The sequence below is a fragment of the Nelumbo nucifera genome, chromosome 3 (assembly GCF_055504915.1).
Source record: "Nelumbo nucifera cultivar China Antique chromosome 3, China Antique-T2T, whole genome shotgun sequence".
NCBI classification, from domain to species: Eukaryota; Viridiplantae; Streptophyta; class Magnoliopsida; order Proteales; family Nelumbonaceae; genus Nelumbo; species Nelumbo nucifera.
The window spans coordinates 94164951-94185418 of NC_142651.1; the positions used below are offsets into that span (position 1 = coordinate 94164951).

Here is a 20468-nt window from a genome sequence, read left to right on the forward strand (position 1 = left end):
TAACATTTCGTCTTGTTTATTTGTCTTCATTGGTTTGGAATTTTGAATGGTGGCACTTATTACTAGACTTGTACTTGTCTCTTCAATCTTCATGTTATGTAAATTGTTGAATATGTTTTATTGCCATTTTCCTCATTTCCTATCTTCAGATTTTAAGCACTAATTCTAGTTGGTACTGGTATTTAACTTTTTGCCCCCGTTTGCTTTCTAGGAAGTCACTTACCCGGGTAAACCAGGTAAGCGCATTTACCCATGTTCTTTTATTTCTCGTATAAATAAGGCAATGATTATTTTAACCATAAAAAGCCATTATTAAAAGAGACAATTTTGCCTCATACAAGTATTGGCAACTTTCTCCCCAGGTGGGAAAGTGTTACTTATCCACCGTAGTGTTGGCAGCTTACCCTGGTAAGTGATACTCAGGGAAAATAAATTTTCCATGAACCCCACATAAATCTGAAAAAAAGAACATGGGTATCTTGGTCAAGGTCCTTTGTGTAAGTTATATAATTTTGAATTGTATAAGATGATACTACGACTCTTTTGCAATTACTGGTTATTATCAGTATGCTCATTTTTTTTTTTATCAATAACAGATTCATTATATTCATTGAAACATCATACTAATGCTCAAATTTGTTTTCCTAAGGCTGCATTTGGAAACAATGCAAATATGTAGAGTGTAAAATGGTTCGTATAAATTGTAAAATTGGGTTAGTTTTGCACTAACAAATTTACCTTCTTACCAAACAGACTTTTAACTGTAATGGATGCAAACATGAATTCTAATAAAGCATATGCTCTTTTTTATCAAAAGCCCACTTGAATGCAAATTTACTTCTTTTCTATTGATGTACTTTTACGTTTTATTATCAATGTAAATATGCATTGGTCTGTCATTTGTCAATGCATAAATGTAATGTTGCCAAACACAGGCAAAAGTGAACCAGAGTGCAAATTTACCCGAATCGGGATTTACACTCCATTTGCATTGTTTTCAAACGTAGCCTAAAGTAATTATCTTTTGGGTTGAAATATGGTATAACCAACTGAGGGGTGGCTTCAGTTGGTATGTTAGCCATGTATTCTATTCTCGCAACTACCGAATTTGCAGAGGAGGTTACTAGTGGTGTATATCACCAAAATATCAAATACCAAAAATTTGTTTGGTATTTTTTTGCAGAATGGGGTGCCATGCGTGCCAATTAGCTGGTTGGTAAGGTCGCGGAGACTTGGGATCGAATCCTGCCTGTACCTGGGAGAGGGTTATGGGTTGGGGGATGGGTTACTCTAATTGTGTAATTCTTCAAAAGAAATTTAAAAGAAATCAAGTCTCCATAAATGTCTCATGGTGTTGTCAATTTATCATTAGGTCAGGTCTGGTCCAGACACCATAGGCTTGAACCTGACCAGATAAATTAATGTGCAGACCCAGTTCCGAATCAGATTCTATAGGGTCTGTAATCCAAACTGACTTAATAAGGCCCAATTATAATTGACATCTATACTTTGAATTTTTAATTTGACAATAAACTTGCTTGTTTCTATAATTGACACATTTGGACATCATAATATGATAATGTTCTAAATATATCATGAGAAAAATAAGAATTCTTTTATGAGGGAAGAGAAAAATAAATATTAGAGTGGGGTCTCTCTCTAGTATGCCAATATGCGTACATCATAATCATCATCACCATCCATGCCTTATCACCAACTATATGGGGTTGGTTTCATGAATCCCGTTTTGCCAATCTGTTCCAATATATGTATATATATAGTTGGTTTGGGTTTTATCATTTTGTAATACCAAAACCAATCTTGATGGGACACATTATGTGGAAACAGGCCCTATGTAATTGGATTGGTTTGGTTCGAGTCTGTTGGGTCTGCCCAATCCATTGATAGCCCTAATATTTGGTCCCCTACTCTCAACCCCATATTTTTATGATACAAAATTTTCAAGTGACAAGAGTTACACCCAGGTCTTTGGGTTAAAAGACAATTAGTCCATTGTTATATCATGCTTTTCCTACTTGTATTAATTGCATGAGCTATTAATTTTAACCTTTAGACATTTTCTCTTCGTAGTCTATGAAATATATAAAAAATAATAAAAAATTTGATGATTAAAATTTATATGTTTATCAATATTGACAATAATTATATTGATTCTCTAACGATTAAGATACATATTCGTATTTTTAGTTCTTTTATCATTTTTTAATTGTTTTCAAGTGTGGTCGAGTGATTTACACTTCACATATAACTATCAAAGTATGTTTTTCTTTAATCTATATACCTTGTATCCAAGACTTAAACTTAGTGTCATTGATGTATTTTTAACTTTCCATCTTATCCATGTGGATCCAAAGTTTATCCCTATGCATCTCTTTTAACCATCTTTCCAATATTTTTTGCAGTTCTGATAGTTAAAAATTTGTGACCTAATTTTTAATAATTATCATTGTAAGAAATTGTTTAACAATGAATGCAACACCTGAGATTAAATCCCATTGCCAAGGGGGATTAAGAGGATGGGGATGGGATTATGCTATCCCTGTTTGTGTAGCTCCATGAAGCCAAATAATCCCTTTTTTTGGTATTTGATTAGGTATTGGAAAGAAGACTATCGATAATTTTGAGTAGAAAAAGCTAATTTTACTTGCTTGAAGATGTCACTGGCAAGATCTAGAGGAGATAGTGGTTGCAATGAAAGTGTTTGAGATTCAACTAGGAACCACTAGTTATATACAATAAATCTTTTCACGTGTATGGCTTTGGATTTTACATGGGGTGGATCTCGTTTTGAGATAAAGTTGTTCATGGACTAATTAGGTCGGGCTGAGCTTAGGAGATAGGCCCAAGGTTCAAAGTATCGATACATCTCTGTAGCAATACTAAAAACCTTGTGTGTTTATATATTGTTTTAGCTTTTTTTTTCTTTAAATTGGGTTATATATACACACACAGAAAACACTTGTAAATGGTACCCAAAAGATATCATACAATACACCCGATCATATCGGAGCCAAGGCCAAGCGTAGACACCTCTATCTCATTTAGAAATTAGGACGCTTTCAAGAATCAATGGATCCAGCAATGTGCTCCCAGGGGTGGTAGAGGCCCTTGGATCACAGATAAAAGAGAAACATTTCAGTAAAAAACATGAAGAGAATAATTTTTAAGGAAAATCTATGATGCCAGAAAGACGTGATACGAAAGAGTTTTGATCAATTAATACCACCACATGATTGGTTATTAGGTTTATGATACCGGTTAATTGGTGACCATTGTTTCTTTTATATATCATGTCTTTCCGGTCAAACCCAGTTTCTTACTGGGGATCCAACAATGGATCACACATAAAAAACCTGGAAGTTGTGTTGGGTGGACACGAACCGAGCTATTCGAGCTTGGTTTGACTTGGCCCAATTCAAGCTTTGAGTCGAATTTGAACTCCACATATAGCTCGCTTGTTAATCAAGCCGAAATCGAATAATCTTTGGTTTGGCCTAATATATATATATTATGCCTTTTGAACAAATGTTATTGAAGGGGATGCAGTTTAATTATGGTCCCCCCACATTCTATCTTTACTCTGATTCTCTCAAGACTAAAGAAAGTAAAGAGGGGAAAAATCAAAGTATCAAACCCTTCGCCTTCCTCTTCGTTCTTCACTTCTTCGATCAACTCTCCCACTCCCAGTTTCAGTCTCTTAGAGATTCGGTCCATCTCAGTTTCAAAGATTTGGTCTGTCTCAACTCTCAAGCTCTCTCACATTCATAGTCGACGCCCGACTACCGACGTCCGATGAGTATCAAACCCTTCATCTTCCTCTTTGTTCTTCATTTCTTTGATCAACTCTCCCAATCTCAGTCTCATAGAGATTTGGTCCATCTCAAAGATTCGGTTTGTCTCAACTCTCAAGCTCTCTCACACTTACACCCGATGCCTGACTACCTACATCTGACGAAGTTGTGTCCAAATAAGCTCACCAGTCAATAGAAAGCTCGAGCTCGAATAAGCTCGGTCCATTATCAAGCTCGAGCTGAATCGAGCTCGAACACAAATCCTATAGTCGAGCCGAACTCGAGCTTCCATTTCTAATTCAAATCGAGCTCAAGCCTTACATTTTTCTACTGAACCAAGCTCGTATACTCAAATATTCGGCTCGGCTCGAGTCCACCCCTAATGTTAGGAGTTGGGACACATGTCTTGACCTGAAGTTGTTGGGAGAAAGTATGTTGGTAGGAGATCCAGACTAAGTAGATATTCGAGCTCATTGATGTCAATGATGTTTCATGGACTTTATATAAACCATGGTTTTCAAAACTGAACGGTCGGACCGGAAAATTCGGGAACCGGTCAAGTGACTGGTTTTGATTTTCCCCAAAACCGGATTTTCCATAAAAACCATTGATTTTGGTTAGGAAACCGCTAACCCGGGCGGTTAATCATTCGAACGTTCAAACGGTTTTGACCGGTTTTCATTTTTTTTATTTTTTTGTCAGAATATCAGTCTCCGGGTCAATTTTAAAAAGGGATAAAGGCAACTTTTGGGCCCTAATATCAGTAAAAGTAATATTTAAAAAAAAATAAAAAATAAAGTAACTTTTGAAAAATAATATCAATAAAGAGCAGAATCATTGTTCATCTTCTTCCTCTTGTAGTCTATTCACCAACGCCTCCACCTGTCTCCGCCCACCTCCGCCTCCGCTTCCGGCCACGTTGCCAGAGGTGGGCAGAGGTAGAGGCGGCGGCGGCGGTGCTGGTGGTTATTTCTTTGCCCAACGCAGCCACCTCCGCCCACCAGCGCCGCCGCCGCCACCTCTATCTCCACCCACCTCCAGCAACATTGTCGGAGGCGGAGGCGGAGGTGGCAGCATTGGGCAGAGAAATAACCACCAGCGCCGCCGCCGCCGCCTCTACCTCTGCCCACCTCCGGCAACGTTGTCGGAAGTGGAGGCGGAGGTGGGCGGAGATAGGCAGAGGCGTTGGTTTTGATTCTCTCTAGACCCAACCCAAACTCGACCCATTGACAGCCCTACCTGGAATGCCCATTAGGGGTGTCAACAGTTCAGTTAATTGAACCATGGGCAATTTTTATAAATTGAATCGGTATCGCCAACTTTTCCATTTCCCCAAATCGAAACCGAACTGGTACCACCAGTTAACCGATCCTTCAGTTTTAGTTTTTTACCCGTTCGGTTCTTCGGTTTTTTGGTTTTTTATATTTACAATATATATTATATAAATATATGTATAATATTATATTATAAATAATAAATGATATATAATATATGTATATATTTATATATATAATGAATATATATTTATATATAATATATAGAAAATATGTGACATATATTAAAAAATATATATAATATACATATAAATATATATCGGTCGGTTCGATTAACCACATTTTCTTGTTCGGTTTTTCGGTTTTAATAGTTGAATCACATTCAATCATTCTAGGAAGCCAAACAAACTCTTCACTCTTAGGGTATTAATTCCTATTAACGTTCATTGAATCATATTCAGTTTACACTCATTAAGTCCTTTATTTAGGGTATTAACTTTTTCCTCTTTTATTGAATTTTATATTAATTAGTCATATTAAAAAAGTATTTTTGGCTCTAATGACCTTGAACTTCGAAAAAAGTTTATTTTTTACCCAAATTTTCAAAAAAGGCACTTTTACCTTGAAACAATTGAAAAAGAAAAGGTCATTTTAAGGCCGAAATGAATAACCTTTTATTTACATTAGAAAATATAAAATATTAAAGATCACTTATGTATCACTAATCAAGTGAAAATAAATATGAAAAATTATAGGTGTCTCACTTAACATTCCCATCTATTCACATGTGATCAAAAATAAAATAAAAATAATTAGTTTTATTTAATAATTAATTGATAAAAATATTAATTATAGGTGGATCCCATTTAAAATTCACAGCTTGTTTACAAGTGAGGCCCACCTATACTTACGGACATGGACTGATCTTCGCCATCTTATATGAGCCCAGATTTTGTACTCACTTTTCCTACACGCCTTCTACCCGCAGTGAATTGGAGTCGTATATCTCTCAATTAGATGTGTGGCTCCAATTCATGGCGAATAGATTCCTACATTATCGGTCATTTTGTATAAACTAGCAAGAGTACGGTCATCTAGCTCCCAAGCTGGTCTTCCATCTCGTCCTCATCAAAGGAAATCGCAGAAATCAATGGCGAACAGACTTGTTTTTTTTTTGTTTTGTTATACCGTTCCCCTGTTCACTATTCATTAGAACAACATCAACAACGAGTTTTTTAATCCACACCAGACACCAGGAGGTTTCGTCACTGCAACAACTACAAGTTGTGCTTCTCCCCAATTTCGTCGAGTTCTGCTTTTTCTTAGATCCCCACTGCATCAATTTTGGTCAGTTGGTCAACCTGCACAAAATAATCACAGTCGTTGTCATAGGAATAGTTCTGTTTGTGAATGGTATTTGAGCAATCTCGTCCAAATCACTGTAGTTCACCTTTCAAAATCCAACAACCCATTTGTTACTTTTTCTAATCTAATCCCTTCCCTGCTGCAGAAATCCAATTTCTCTTTCGTCGGAGCAGAACAACTTAATCGAGCTAATTGCTAATCATCTTCTGCATCATCGTTGGTTGAGGAAAGCCAACAGTATCTTATATCAATTCCCTGATACAGAAGTAACAGAACTTTCGTCAGGTGGGGTGGTGATCGCTGGATGTTCGTTAGGGAGACTTGGGGAGCCCGGATCTGCTCCTCACAGAACGCTCTTACACCAATTTCACAACAATCAACATGCTGCAATACATCGGAAATTAGACTGGCAATTGGGTTGGGTGGGTCGGGTTCAGGTTGATTTTGGGTCAGGTTGAATTTCGGGTTGGGTTGTCAAATATTAGACTCTAACCCTAAATGTTTGGGTTAGGGTTGATCCATGGGTCAATTTGGGTCATCCAAAAAATAATTAAAATTTAAAAAATAAAGAAAAATTACATGAAAAATGTCAAAATTAAAAGAATGAACCTTAAAATTCCAAATATAAAATAAAAAACTTGAACATTTAACAATTTAAAGAGTAAACAATAAAAAGTAAAGACTAAATAGAAAAAATTAAAGAGTGGAAATTTCTAACAATGCATAAATAATCCCAATTAGACTTGACAATCGGGTCAGCGGGTTGATCAATGACCCAACCCAGATTTTTTGGATTGGGTCAGGTCAAGTCATTTTCACATTCGGGTAGCTAAGTATGAGACCCTAACCCTGTTTTTTCAGGTTGGGTTTGCGGGTTGGGTCAACTTTTTGCCAGGTCTATCGGAAACATCTCTTATACTTATCTGTTATTATTCATTGGCGAGAGATGTTTCCAATAAAAGGTGGGATGTGGGTGTAAGGTCGATGTGAGGAGTAAATCCCAATTCGATGTTAGGATCAAGTGAGTTTGAGAAAACTGCATTTTTCATTTAGGATGTTGACGTCAATGTAAAGGTGTCAATGGATGGGCTGTATCAATTTGGACGGATTGGACGAACTAACAAGATATATTGGATTGAACAATTTGGTCCAAAATATTTATTAGATTGAATTTGACCTGATCCGTCCATAATAAATTTATATTGGATTGGGTTGGATTAAGCCAATATCTGGTCCATTAATATAAGAATATAGGTATCAATGGACCAAATTTGATTGAAATTAATCTAAATTAGAACAGATTGAACCAGTCCAAAATGTTCCAAAAAATTCATTAGATTGGATTGGACCTGGACTGTTTGTAATGGACTCACATTAGGCTCAGATTGGACCAAATCCAGTCTAATTGAAACCCCTACGTCAATGGATGTTAGGATCAAATAGTATCCCATTCTTGTCATCAACAAGGAGGGTGCGGATTTAATCATATTGGAGATAATTTGTTGGACGGAGATATGAGTAAGATAAGTCCCGTGAGAGTGCTATCACAATTTCCTAAGGCTCAATTTGGAAATATATATATATATATATTAATAATGTATTCAATTTTTTCTATGAACTTTATGTATTTTTTGTTTTTATATTTTGTTTCTTATTATTAATAGATGCTTATTGAAAATCCAAATCTAATTAAATAAATACATCATCCAAATATGTTATAATCAGATAGAGTTGTAAAGTTTAAGCATCATTGATAGACCTACTTGCTTGGCTAGATTCTTCTTTTTGTAATATTTAATCTTTTTTGCGTATCATTTATTTTTTTCATTTATCAAAAAATAATGTAAGATTTAAATAGAGGGAATTGAATAGGGTGAAGAATAGTAGTTAAATTATAATTTAAACCTCATAATTAAATATGAATTATATTAAAAAATGAGTATTTTAGTCAAAAGAAAGTTTCACAATATTATTCATATTTTTAATAGCAGTGTAAATATAGAATTATAGATGGTTTCAATTTTTTCTATAACTTTTTATATTTTTGTGTAAAAATAATTCATATGCCACACTTACTTTTTGTTTAATATGATAAATATATAATATTATACGTATCTATAATTGTTTTTTTTTATTTTTGTATTTTTATATTTTATTAACTTTATTACTTATTTGTGACATTAAAGGTTAACATGTTTGACCTAAAACTTGAACTATTGATCTTTGCCAAACAGTAAAATAATTTCATTTTTTATTAGTTCTAAATTATGTATTTCATTTTCATTACTAATAAAAATAATTATTGTTTGTTACGCTTTTTTAATTTGAATAATAAAAATATCATAAATGTGTCTATTTTTTTACATTTTTGTAAGTTTCTATATATATTTTTATTTTAGAAATTTTATTACCTAACTATGACTTTGTAGGTTGATCAATTTGATTCGGATGGTTGAATTACTTATCCACCACTTGGATTAAAATAGTTGTGTTTTCTAGTCAGTTTTAAAGTATGTGGGTTTACATTGTTAAAAATATTGACACAGATCTAATTTAATAAAAGAAAATGAATTAATAATTCAAGCATAAGACTTAATGAGAGTGGATTAAATGAGTTGGGAAGTAATAATTGAAGTTACATTTTTAACCTTACCATTTGAGATGGACTAAATACACAATTATGAGTATTTTAGTAGCCATTAAATCTGGCATTAAAGGTGTAATAAAGTAACTTTTATACCCTTTCTCAAACAAAGAAGTATAGAGAGAGAGAGAGAGACATGAATAAGTGGACCCACCAGTGAACAAGTGCGAATTTTAAGTGGGAACTACCTATAATTAATATTTTTATTAATTAATTATTAAATAAAATATATTTTTGTTTTATTCTTATGACATGTGGGAATGTTATTAGGGGCCCACTTGTAATTTCGTAGATTTATTTTGACTTTATCAGTACCACATTAGCAAGTTTATTATTTTTTAATGGAATTGTAAACGACATCTTTATCGTCGTTCATTTTGGTCTTAAAATGACATTTTCTTAATAGTTTGAGGCCTTGAGGGTAGAAATGACCTTTTTTAAAATTTTAGGGTCAAAAGTGGCTTTTTCTTGAAAATCCTTAAATTAGGATGACAAAGAATAATTGTTTTATTGAAGAAATAAATAAAATATAAATGTAAAACCAACCAAACAAAAAGAAAGTTGTCTTCATATTTGGTGGATATTTGGTGGTGAGTCAAAAATTCAACCTTTTAAGTAAAACATGTCAACCCTAGATATCATAATTAAATAATAATAAAAATTAAAAAGAAGATGAAAATACACAAAGATATGAAGAATATAAAAAGTTTTAGGGTAAAATACAAAAACCTCCCTTGAACTTTCTGGCAATCATAAAAACATTCCCTATAGTTTCACTTTAGCAAAAACCTCCTTGCTATTTTTAAAAAATTTGACAAAACCCCCCTTCTGTCAATAATCATGACGGAAAATGTTAAACCCATGATCAAATCATTTCAAATACCTATTTTACCCTTTCATACGTTAATGATTTTCCTGGGCATTAAAGTTTTTACACATCAGGCATGAATGAACTTGAGATCTCACATGTGTGAAGTAATTATAAGGTGTGGTTGCCCTTGTCCTTTTATCTTATTTTCTCATTTTTGTTTTCAAATGAAAAATTAAAAAAAAAAAAAAAAGTTAAAAAGTTTGGCTGCCACTCCAACGTGGACATGGGAAAAGCAAAGCAAAGGGAAAAACCTATTTAGGAAAAACCCTAGCTCTTATTCTTCGTCAGCCAGAAAAATTCCTATGTTGCAGAGGCTTGACCTATTTACCTCTTGACCTTAATAACCACTCTCTAGTGTTGCAGGTAATTTCTAAGGTCTTGTGGGTCTTCAATTTAAACACTGTTGGCTTTTACAGGTGAATAATTCAGACACTGGGAACGACCATGAACAGTGGATTTGAAATAGAACCTTGATTCCTAACCACTTAAGCCCAAAAGCATAAGGAACTTAAGAAATTGGATCTGTATTATAAGGATATATTGTTCAGTAAAGATTTTGTTTCTATAAGACAAGAGGGATGCGGCAATCGTACTGGTTTCTACGGTTTCTATGCTCAAAATTTGTATACTTTCGAACACTCTATGGTGTTGTGGGTTGGGGTTGAGATGGTCTTTGTTTTGAGTTTCCCTACATTAAAGCAAACTCTCTGCCTTGAGATTTGAGCATCCTAGAAATTCATGGAAAGTGTCTTCTCATTTTTTGTAGAATAGAACTCCACACTAGCAAACGATAGCTCCGAAGCACCTCTGTTCCACTTCCAATTGATAAGATATTAAGATCTAAAAACTCGACTCAACATATTAAAGATTTTTCGTAATTTCTCTTTCCACTCAAGCTTATTGGTAAGATTTATGTTTGTGTTCCTGCCCCTACTGAAGAAGAAGAAGAAGAAGAAGAAGAAGAAAGGGTTTCTCTACAATTATTTTCCTTTGTTTGTTTCTATTGTTTTTGGAGGCGGGCATAGTCGTGGAAGCTGCATCGAACTCAGTGGCATATGTACAAAAAGAAGAAGCCAGATCTAGCATCAAAAGAAAATTGTATATGCAGAGTTTGCAACAAGGGATTTAGCTCCAAACGAGCTCTAGGAGGTCACATGAGAGCCCACAGTTAGGCACAAGTTCAGGGCAACGATCCTGCTAGAACCAAGAATCAACCCCACTTCTCTAAGCTCAAACCTCATGAATCCATTAACAAGGATAAACTAAGCTATTGTTCTAATGGTGCAATAGCCAATCTAATGACCAAAACAACCTCTTCCATCTGTGGAAAGCACTTTCCCTCCATGAAGTTCTTATTCAATCACATGAGATGCCACCCCGAAAGACAATGGTGTGGTATTCATCCTCCCCCTTCAACAACCACAGCACCCAAGAACAGCTCGTCCTCCACTATGTATAATGCCCTACCTCCTCCGAAGATAGATGATCAGGCTGATTCCACTACTACGTCAGGTAGAACTACTTCAACTCTTGATCTATGCCAGCTTCTTCCGAGCTACTGCAAAGCGAGATCGCAAGAGTCTCGCTTCCTTTGTTGCTTCTGCTCCAATTCACAAGGTTGTCTATGATCTATTGTCTCTTTCGAACAAGCAAAACTACAGCGCACAAGCTGAGGTTGAGACTGCGGGCGCAATAGATTTACCTCAGCTGAAGAAGGGCAAAGCCCAACTCTTTAATGGCGAAGCAATTGTAGAAGATGAACAATGTTCAAGGATCATATACACATTAATTCGTAAAATGGTAAAATAGGTATTTTGAAAAATGATCATCTTTTTAACGTTATCTGTCTTAGTCATTGACGGAAGGGAGGTATTTGTTGAATTTTTCAAAAATAAAAGGGAGGTTTTTGTTAAAGTGAAACTATAGGGGAGGTGTTTATGATTGTCAAAAACTTTAGGGGAGGCTTTTGTATTTTACCCATAGTTTTATAAAAAACATTTGGACACATCTCTAATATCGCATAATAATAAACAAAAAGGCAGATTCTTAAAATAAACTTATGGTTTAGGAAATTAACTAACTCTACCCTTACTGTTTATATATTGTCTTAAAGTACCCTTAAGTTTTTTGACAATTGTCTAAAACCTCCCTTGTTGTTAAACTCCGTTCACATGTGATATCACGTGATTGGTATATTTTTAAAAATTTCTAAAATACCCTTTTTTGGTTTCAATGAAAAACTCTAGATGACAATGAAAACCCACTTCTAAGTCCATTCCATTGCCAAGGTTGGTGACTAAAGGAGAATATGTTGTTGATGTGGCAGTGGCGAAGGTAGGGGAGCCACGGTTCTTGTGGCTACAATGGGTTAGGGTTATTCCAACGAGGGAGCTATTGATATTAGATAAATGCACAACTTAAACTTTGCCACTGTATCAATTGTCCCAGACCCACAATATGATAGGTAACTCGCCTTGGTGTTTCAATTGCCAACTCGGACATGGCCACAACGGCCTCTACTACTAGAGCCTCCAATCTAGAAAACAGGGCCCCTTCTCGGACTCCATAATGGATAGCTAGGGGTTTGCATCCAATTCCACTCTCTCCTCTTCTTAGACTAGCCGAAGTCAGCGACCAAAGTCATACACAACAGACGATCCTCTCTCTCTTTCTCTGTTTATATATATATATATATATATATATATATATATATATATATATAAGGTTCAAAGTATTGATACGTATCGTCCGATAGTATCGTTTCAGGAGCTCCCCGATACGCTCTACAGGGGGTGTATCGGGGTTCTGACTGGTTCAGGGGGTGGTGGAGCCTTAAACCGCCCCATGAACCAGTTTTGAAAAAAATAAAAAAAAAAAGTATAAAACAAAATACTGATATGGCCCAATACGCCCCTACCGACATATTGGGCATATCGATATTTTGAACCTTGCATACATACATACATACATAGTAGAAAGGTTTCATTTTGTAACTATAATCTACAGCTCAGAGTCCAAACAAAGCTTTTTTTATGTGTCTGAGTTTTTTTTTTTTGTCATTGTTATTTTACTTAAATGAAGCTTTTATATGTTACACCTTTTTTCTATGTTTTTGTTTTCCAACTTGTTCATGCTCCGAAGGTGGTTTTCAAGAGCTTTGGGATGCTGAATTCTCATGGTGGTGGGAAGTTGCCACAATTGTGAGCCTTCATAGCACTTCGGGTGCAGGGAGGATATGGGTAATCTAGGACAAGCTCCAGGCCAAGCTATCGCTGTTGTTCCGCCCCATGTGTGAGGGTTTTTTTGCTTGGATTACTAGGCTATATAGTTATGTACTTGGTTGAGAGTTAAGGCCATGTTTAGTTCAATTCCCATTCTTTCTCATTCTTACGCAAGATGAAATTCTAAGATGGAAAGGAATGAGTAAAAATGGGAAGAATGAGAAAATATTGCTACGAACCAAACACTTTTTTCCTAAAAAATGATTTTTTTTGTAGCAAGAATGAGAAAAAGTTTTAACCTGTTTGGTTAAAAATTTCATTCTTATTCATTTTTTTCATTAATCAAAATAATAACATATATAGGTATACATACAACACTAAATGGCAAATATATATCATAGAATCATGTGGGCCCCACATCAATAGAGGTAAAGGTGGTAATACTCTTCCTATTACCCTTTTTGCCCTGCTCTACAATTCAACAAGTATCTTCTCCTCTTTTCTTGACCATTTGGCATTATCTTTTGTATCGCTAGATGTACTATGTGACATATCTATAACAAAACAAATAAAAAAAAATGCATTTATATCTAAAACCATGCATTAGAAGGCAAGTTCCATGAAGCAAAGATAACAATGAGCATAGCCTTATTGAATTAAGATGCATTTGATAACAATATATGCCGTTAAAAAGAAACAATTTTAGATAGAAAATGGAATCAAGCACCAATTTCAAAATCAAGACAAAGTGCACCTAGGCAATGCATAAATTCTATAGTAGAGTATAATTAGCAAATTTTTTGGGTTTCTAATAAACAAGTTAAATAACATTTTAAAATCAAGATACAATTAGCATCAAGTTAATCTTGAAGGCAAACAAGATGGTGCCTTGGGCATGGTGTCACCAGTATTATGATGCCAAGGCTTTGGTTTCATCTCATGTGAATGTCTCTTTTATCAGTATGAAGTTTCAATGTTTCATCCCATAATTTAGCATCTTGGTGTTTTAGTCAAAATGTTTATGGGACTAGTATAGGGACCCTCCTTGTATTTCTTCTTTGTTAATTAATTCTGTTTTGTAACAGAAAAAAAAAATTATACACAAACCTATCTCTAGAATAAATATTGGTCCCATCATGGACTAGGTTTACCTAAATATTTAATAAATTAAAAGTTTGAATTTAGTATTTTGGATTCTAGGCACATTGGACTTGTTATGTGAAATTTCTTATATTATAGTCATGTGAAAAATGAGCTAAGGGCCAATAACTATGGTGGATATGGCACTGAACAGTGTGGAATGACAGAATAAGGATTTATGTAGCTAACTCCATATGGTTGGGACAAGGTTGAGTTAAGTTATTTTAATTATAGACTAAAGAGTTCATTTTATTCAAAGTCCACCATCCTGGGTTAGTTTAGTTTCTGTATTAATAAATTACAAACGTTTTTTACAGGCTCCATTACTTTTTTATTAATCAGTCTTTTTTTTTTTTCTTTTCACTAGATACTTGATTTTCCTTCTCGTTGACTTGTATGGTCTTTATTGTATAAACACTAATCAAGAGTTCAAGTTTGCTAAAAGCCTAAAATGATGTTTACTGTCCTATTTATTTGACTAGATAATTAGATTCACAATTAATAAATAAACTCAACATTTGTGTTTCTCTCTTCCTCTCCCGAAACTTCTAAGGAGTGACTCATTGTTTTTATGATGGAAAACAATGAAAACTCATAGAATATTAGAGGATTTTGGGTAATTTAGAGGTAATTTTATAGGTCTCTGTGATATCAGCACCACATAAGAGCAATTTGGCGGAGAAGCAAACCTCATAATGGACATAAGTTAATTTGCAGTTTATGCTAATTGGAAATAGATACATGTTTTTTCATCAGATGTAGATGGGAGCGATTTTAGGGGGCTTGGCTATGTAGGAGTAATTTTCCAAGTCTTTGTGATATTAACACCACGTGAAGAATTTGGAAGAAAAGTAACCACCTACTGGCTATAGTTTAATTTGCAAATTGCAAATTATGCTAGCTGGAAACAGATACATATGTACATAAGATGTAGATGTGGAATGATTTTAAAGGGCTAAGGGTCATGTAGAGGTAATTTTCCACATGTGTTTGCATCAGATATAGATATGGAGTGTCACACACTCTGTCCCCAGTAAATCTGACGTGGATGCACATAAAGTTGGATTTTGAGAATATGCACCTAAAAATTTGCCACTATCTATTGGAAAAAATGCTTCTGCTTTTAAAGTCTTGTTGATTGGTCAATCAATCATATAAAACTACAGAAAGGGAGATGGAAGGTGACTCCATAATTGTTTGTAGTGAGTTGGATGAAAAGCAACAGCCAAGCAACAAGGGCTTATAGGCAAACATTGAGGGAAATACTCTGCTGAGCAAGGGAGATGGAAACAATTTTCAACTAGGTGGAGGAAATAAAGATAAAAATAATTTTCAAGTGGGTGAGCAAATCTGTAATTTAATGCATACAATAAAAAATAATGTGTAATCCCAACTTATACCATGGGATGCACGGCATACTTTATACAACATTCTTTTATTAAACTTAATAAAATTATCACATTTACTAGTAAAAATCATATTAAAATGCAGAAAGAGTGCAGTCAACATAGCTGGTGTATCATTTAACTTATATGTTCATGTCTTACACAAGCCATATGCATAAAACTTGAAAACAAGAAATGTGTTGAACCATGTATTAGCTTTGTTAGGAATAGCTTTCTACCTACATGTCATTTTGCATTTTTGGAGTTTCTTCCCTAAATGATGTGTGCTGTCTTTTTTTCTTCCTTTTTTGAGAATGACAAGGTTAGTGTTTCAACTTTCAATACAGGAAGGCTGCAAAGCCCATATTTTGATAGGTTTTAGCCTTTTTTTACTTTAATTCTCCTTGCATGTTGAATATGGGTAGTTCTATCTTAACTTGAAATAAGTATACCTTTTTTGGCTTGGTGGTCTTGTCTTTCAGGCATACGACCAACACTTGAATATGATACTAGGGGATGTTGAAGAAATCATCACTACAATAGAAATTGATGGTGAAACTTATGAAGGGATTGTTCAGGTATTACATATTGCACTTTTTTTTGTTAATTGTAAAACAAATAACTAAAAATGAATATATGCCAAACTAAAATTATACAGAAAAATGCAAGGAGATTGTTCACTTCCATGTTCCATCAATCTTCCATGTCTTTCTCTTTTTTTTCTGTTCAAATATTCTATTGCTTTTTTTTACTTAAACTTTTCCTGCATTAAATTAGTTTGATCTTGTTATAAATTAGAACTTTTAATTTGTTTCCATAGGGTCTTGCTTGGATCTCTGTTTTGGTGGATTATATTTGGGAGGGGGTGACATATTGAAATGTTATATAGGAGTCTACTAAGAGAACTCCTATACAATTCTGAAACCTAAATCTCTCAATCTCCCTTTGTAACAGTTTAGGCTAACATAGTCCATGCTTTTCTAGCACTATATATATACCTATCAACCAACAGCTTACATACTATGTTATTACTCATCTCCTTTTCTCCTAGGAGAAGTAAAAGTCCCTACTTCCATTCATACTGATTTAAAATCCTTTTGAAGATGCAATGGATTTTGCACATTCTGAGAAACCTCAACTGATTGGATTGAGCAATTTTGCTTTATCTTCTGGAAAATTAGCTTAATTGATTTATTTTGATTGCTTTGGAGTTGTAGTTGTTTTTTTACCAGGGGGTATGTATCTCAACTCTTAACTGAATAGCACTTCTACAACAGATTTCCTTGATCTTTTGACATTATTTTTGCATATAACTGGCTATTTTGTTATACAGTCTGATCTAATAATTTGAAAGCAGAAACCACTGGAGTACTTAAGTCATGTAGATTCTGGTGTAATACCTAAGGATATAGAACAAATAGAAAGCATGAGAAGCATAATGTTACATCTTTACAAGTCCACATTTTTTAGGCAATTAAACCATAAATGGCATTGTCAGCAATCTCCGGGATTGTTACAAATTGAAAATTTTTTGTTATGGTTCTTGAGAAAATAATCAAAATTCGTGAAGTAGGTAATATTTTAGGGAAACAGGTTAATTTTAACTTCGAAGTAGGCGAGTATTCATCTTTTTTTTTTCCCATAATTCTACATTTTGGAGCTCTTCTAAAAATTAAGATTTACATCCCCTTTCTTCAAGTAAGCTAACAATAAACGTGGAAAGTTGTGTGACACAATTCAACAAAACTTAAGATGCTTTGGATTTTCTCTCTCCTCCACCCTCACAAGTTAAGAATTTTGTTTGTTTTGAAGCTTTTTAGAAGGAAGTTATTTGCTAATAAAAGGATGAAAAAGAAACCATCCTCTGGGTTTTTTAATGGCAAACTTAATGTTGTATGAGCAATCTTGCCCTTTTCATTGCCTGAATTAATAAGTTGATCTGCATTTTATTGGTAAATATACTCTATAAAACCTTTACATTCTTTTTGAATAATTTATGGTTTATTCCAAAAGAGGGGAATAAACTCTAGAATCATAGTTCTATACATGCTTAATTAAAGAGATCTGTCAAACAATTTTAGTAAAAAATAATGACTTCCTACTGGTTTTTAAAGTGATTATGGGAGAGACCTTAAATAAACAGTGATGCTTGACCGGCAGTAGAACAAGTTAATTATCACCTTTTGGATAAGATCAAATGGGTATCTATGGTCTATAAATCAGTTTTCTTGTATGTTTCCTTTTATGGATAACATGCAATGTATAAAAAAACAAAATTCAGAAATCAGCTATTTTTAGAACCTAGCTTTCTTCCATTCTAGCTTTTGAGTTAGATATCTAAGAGATAAAGTTCAGAGATCCATTTTGTCTTTCTGACTAGAACTAAAGGAAGATATTCTATTTGGAACAAAATTCCACCACAATTAATCACGTAGGCCACCAATCAATTGCTACCTTAATCAGGAAAATTGTTGGCTAGATGTCCAAAAGGAGTAGAAATGCAACACATTCCTCTTAGATAATTATCACAAAACTTGTTAAATAATTGAAGCTCGTTAGTGGTGTACCTTAATCTGTCGTCCTTCACTGATTAATGCCCTAAAATGGGATAAAACCAAAATGAATCAGCACAAAAGAAGAAGAAAAAGAAGAGAGATCAATTTTACCTTTGTGCTCTATAGCGAGAGACATAGATCTTACCTTTGTGCTATTGAGAGAGAGTGAGAGAGAGAGAGATGGACTTAGAGGAGAAAGTGTCTGAGGTTCGAATTCAGTGGAGAAAGAATTGAGGTTCGAGAGAAATATAGAGTCGAGGTTCAACTTTCGAATGAAAATTTTTGGCACGAATATTTTTCGTGCCACAAAATACATACTATTTTTTGCCATACATGCAAGTTTCATTCTCAAAAGAATGAATCCTACGGCAAAAAATTGGTACCCAAACACCCTCGTGTCATTCATTCTTGCCCATTCACTTTTAGAATCAGAAAGAATTGAAAAAATGAGGACAGTGGCAACGAACCAAACATGGCCTAATTTGTTTTTTTTTTTTTCTGGATTTGTTTTAAAAAAAAACAATTATAATGCACTTCTTGAGCATTTTCCATTGTTTTTTGCTATACGTCAGGAGACAAAGGAGTTTACATCTGAGTATACCTATTCACGGGCCAGGCTTCGCATCTAACTTATACGGTGCTAGGCTCAGGCTTTGAGCTGGGCCCCATTCAAATTTTGTCAAAAGCCAAGCCTGAGCCCAGCCCATAAACAAGTCTACTTCTGAGCTAATGCTTGAAATTATTCTTGTTGTTGATTGAAGGAGATACGAACAATGGTGTAAACGTGTAATGGTGGCGATAGGAACAACAATATTGTTTAGTGGAGGGAAAGCCTGGGTTAACATGCTCAAGCGAGGAAGGGCATATATGTTGGATACAGGAGCTTGGGGGTTTGGTGGCTGCTAAAGCCAATATCATTCATCTTCTACCACTTTTTCATCAACTTGGTTTTATTTTGAAATTTTGAGAAATAATGGAGGATAAATTTAATATTTTGCTTTTTTTCTATCAATATTTAACGACAATGATAATTGTTAGAAAACTTGGGGGTACTTTAAAATAATATGTAAACAATAAGGATAGAGTTAGTCAATTTCCTAAATATTAGGGGTACTTCAAGAAATTTGCCCTAAACCAAAATAAGAATAATAAAAAAGTGTAAAAAATATTGAAAACATATTATTTATTATCATCATCATCACAAAAAATTGCCACGTGTTGTGCATACTTATTAGTTTAATTAAAACATGTAAAAACATATAAACTATTAATTATCCTTCATATAAAATTTAGGGTCCATTTGTTCGTAGTCAAAATCGGAATGGTCTATTTTATTCCCATATAAGGGTGCTCACGGTTCGGTTGGGGTTATTTTTTGAATCGAACTGACCTGATTGGCTTTTTGAGAATTTGAACCGAAACCGAACCGATGCAATTGGTTAACTGGTGACCGATTAACCGCGGTTCAATTTTTTATGCACTCAAAATAAAAGAGAGAGAGAGAGAGAGAGAGAGAGAGAGAGAGAGGTTGTTAGTCAATCAGGGATTTTTTCCCATTAGGGAAGAAGAAGAGAGATAAGAGAAAGAACTGAGAATTCGGAGGCTGTTAGTTGGAGCTCGGAGGTCGTCAGTCGGAGACTTGGAGGCCGTCAGTCGGTCTAGGGAAAAAGAAGACTAGAGAGATGAAAGAGAAAGGGAAAGGCATTTACTCTAAGAGAGAGAACTGAGAGATGAGAGACTGAGAACTCGAAGGTCGTTGATCGGAGACTTGGAGGCCATCGGTCAGTTTGGGGAAGAAGAAGACTTGAGAGATTGAGAACTGAAAGTGAGAGAAAAGGGAAAGGCATTTAGGTTAATTTGATTCAAAGAGAGGAAGAATCTAACGTCTCTTTTTGTATTCCCAGTTCAACTCATACATTTCTTTTCCCTTCAAACTTTTCTTTATAATTTTCCAACCATCTTTACATCAAAATTTTCTTCATCCCCTACCAATCGATTCAAATTTCCAAGTAGTGTAGAGATTTAGAGACCTGATTCATGAGGACTCAGAGACCGAAGAAGTTTTTATGGACATTCCCAGAACAAGGGTTGAGCTCTCAGAACACTTTGCGCTGATAGTACGAGAAAGCCAACCCACTGTTCGATGACCCAGCCATGCATAAGGAATCTTTGGTCTTAGACTGTCGGATTGCACGGGGATG

The 20468-nt window shown here is 34.6% G+C and overlaps 1 long non-coding RNA gene across 1 annotated transcript; it reads right to left on the minus strand.

Annotated features, from left to right (window-relative positions):
- Window positions 1-13067: 13067 nt before the first annotated feature.
- Window positions 13068-18682, minus strand: LOC148801735 (uncharacterized). Its single transcript, XR_016083746.1, has 3 exons — window positions 18413-18682; window positions 18280-18310; window positions 13068-13741 (listed from the first exon to the last, which is right to left on the minus strand). It is a non-coding gene; the product is annotated as an uncharacterized LOC148801735 (long non-coding RNA).
- Between the last annotated feature and the right edge of the window lie 1786 nt (window positions 18683-20468).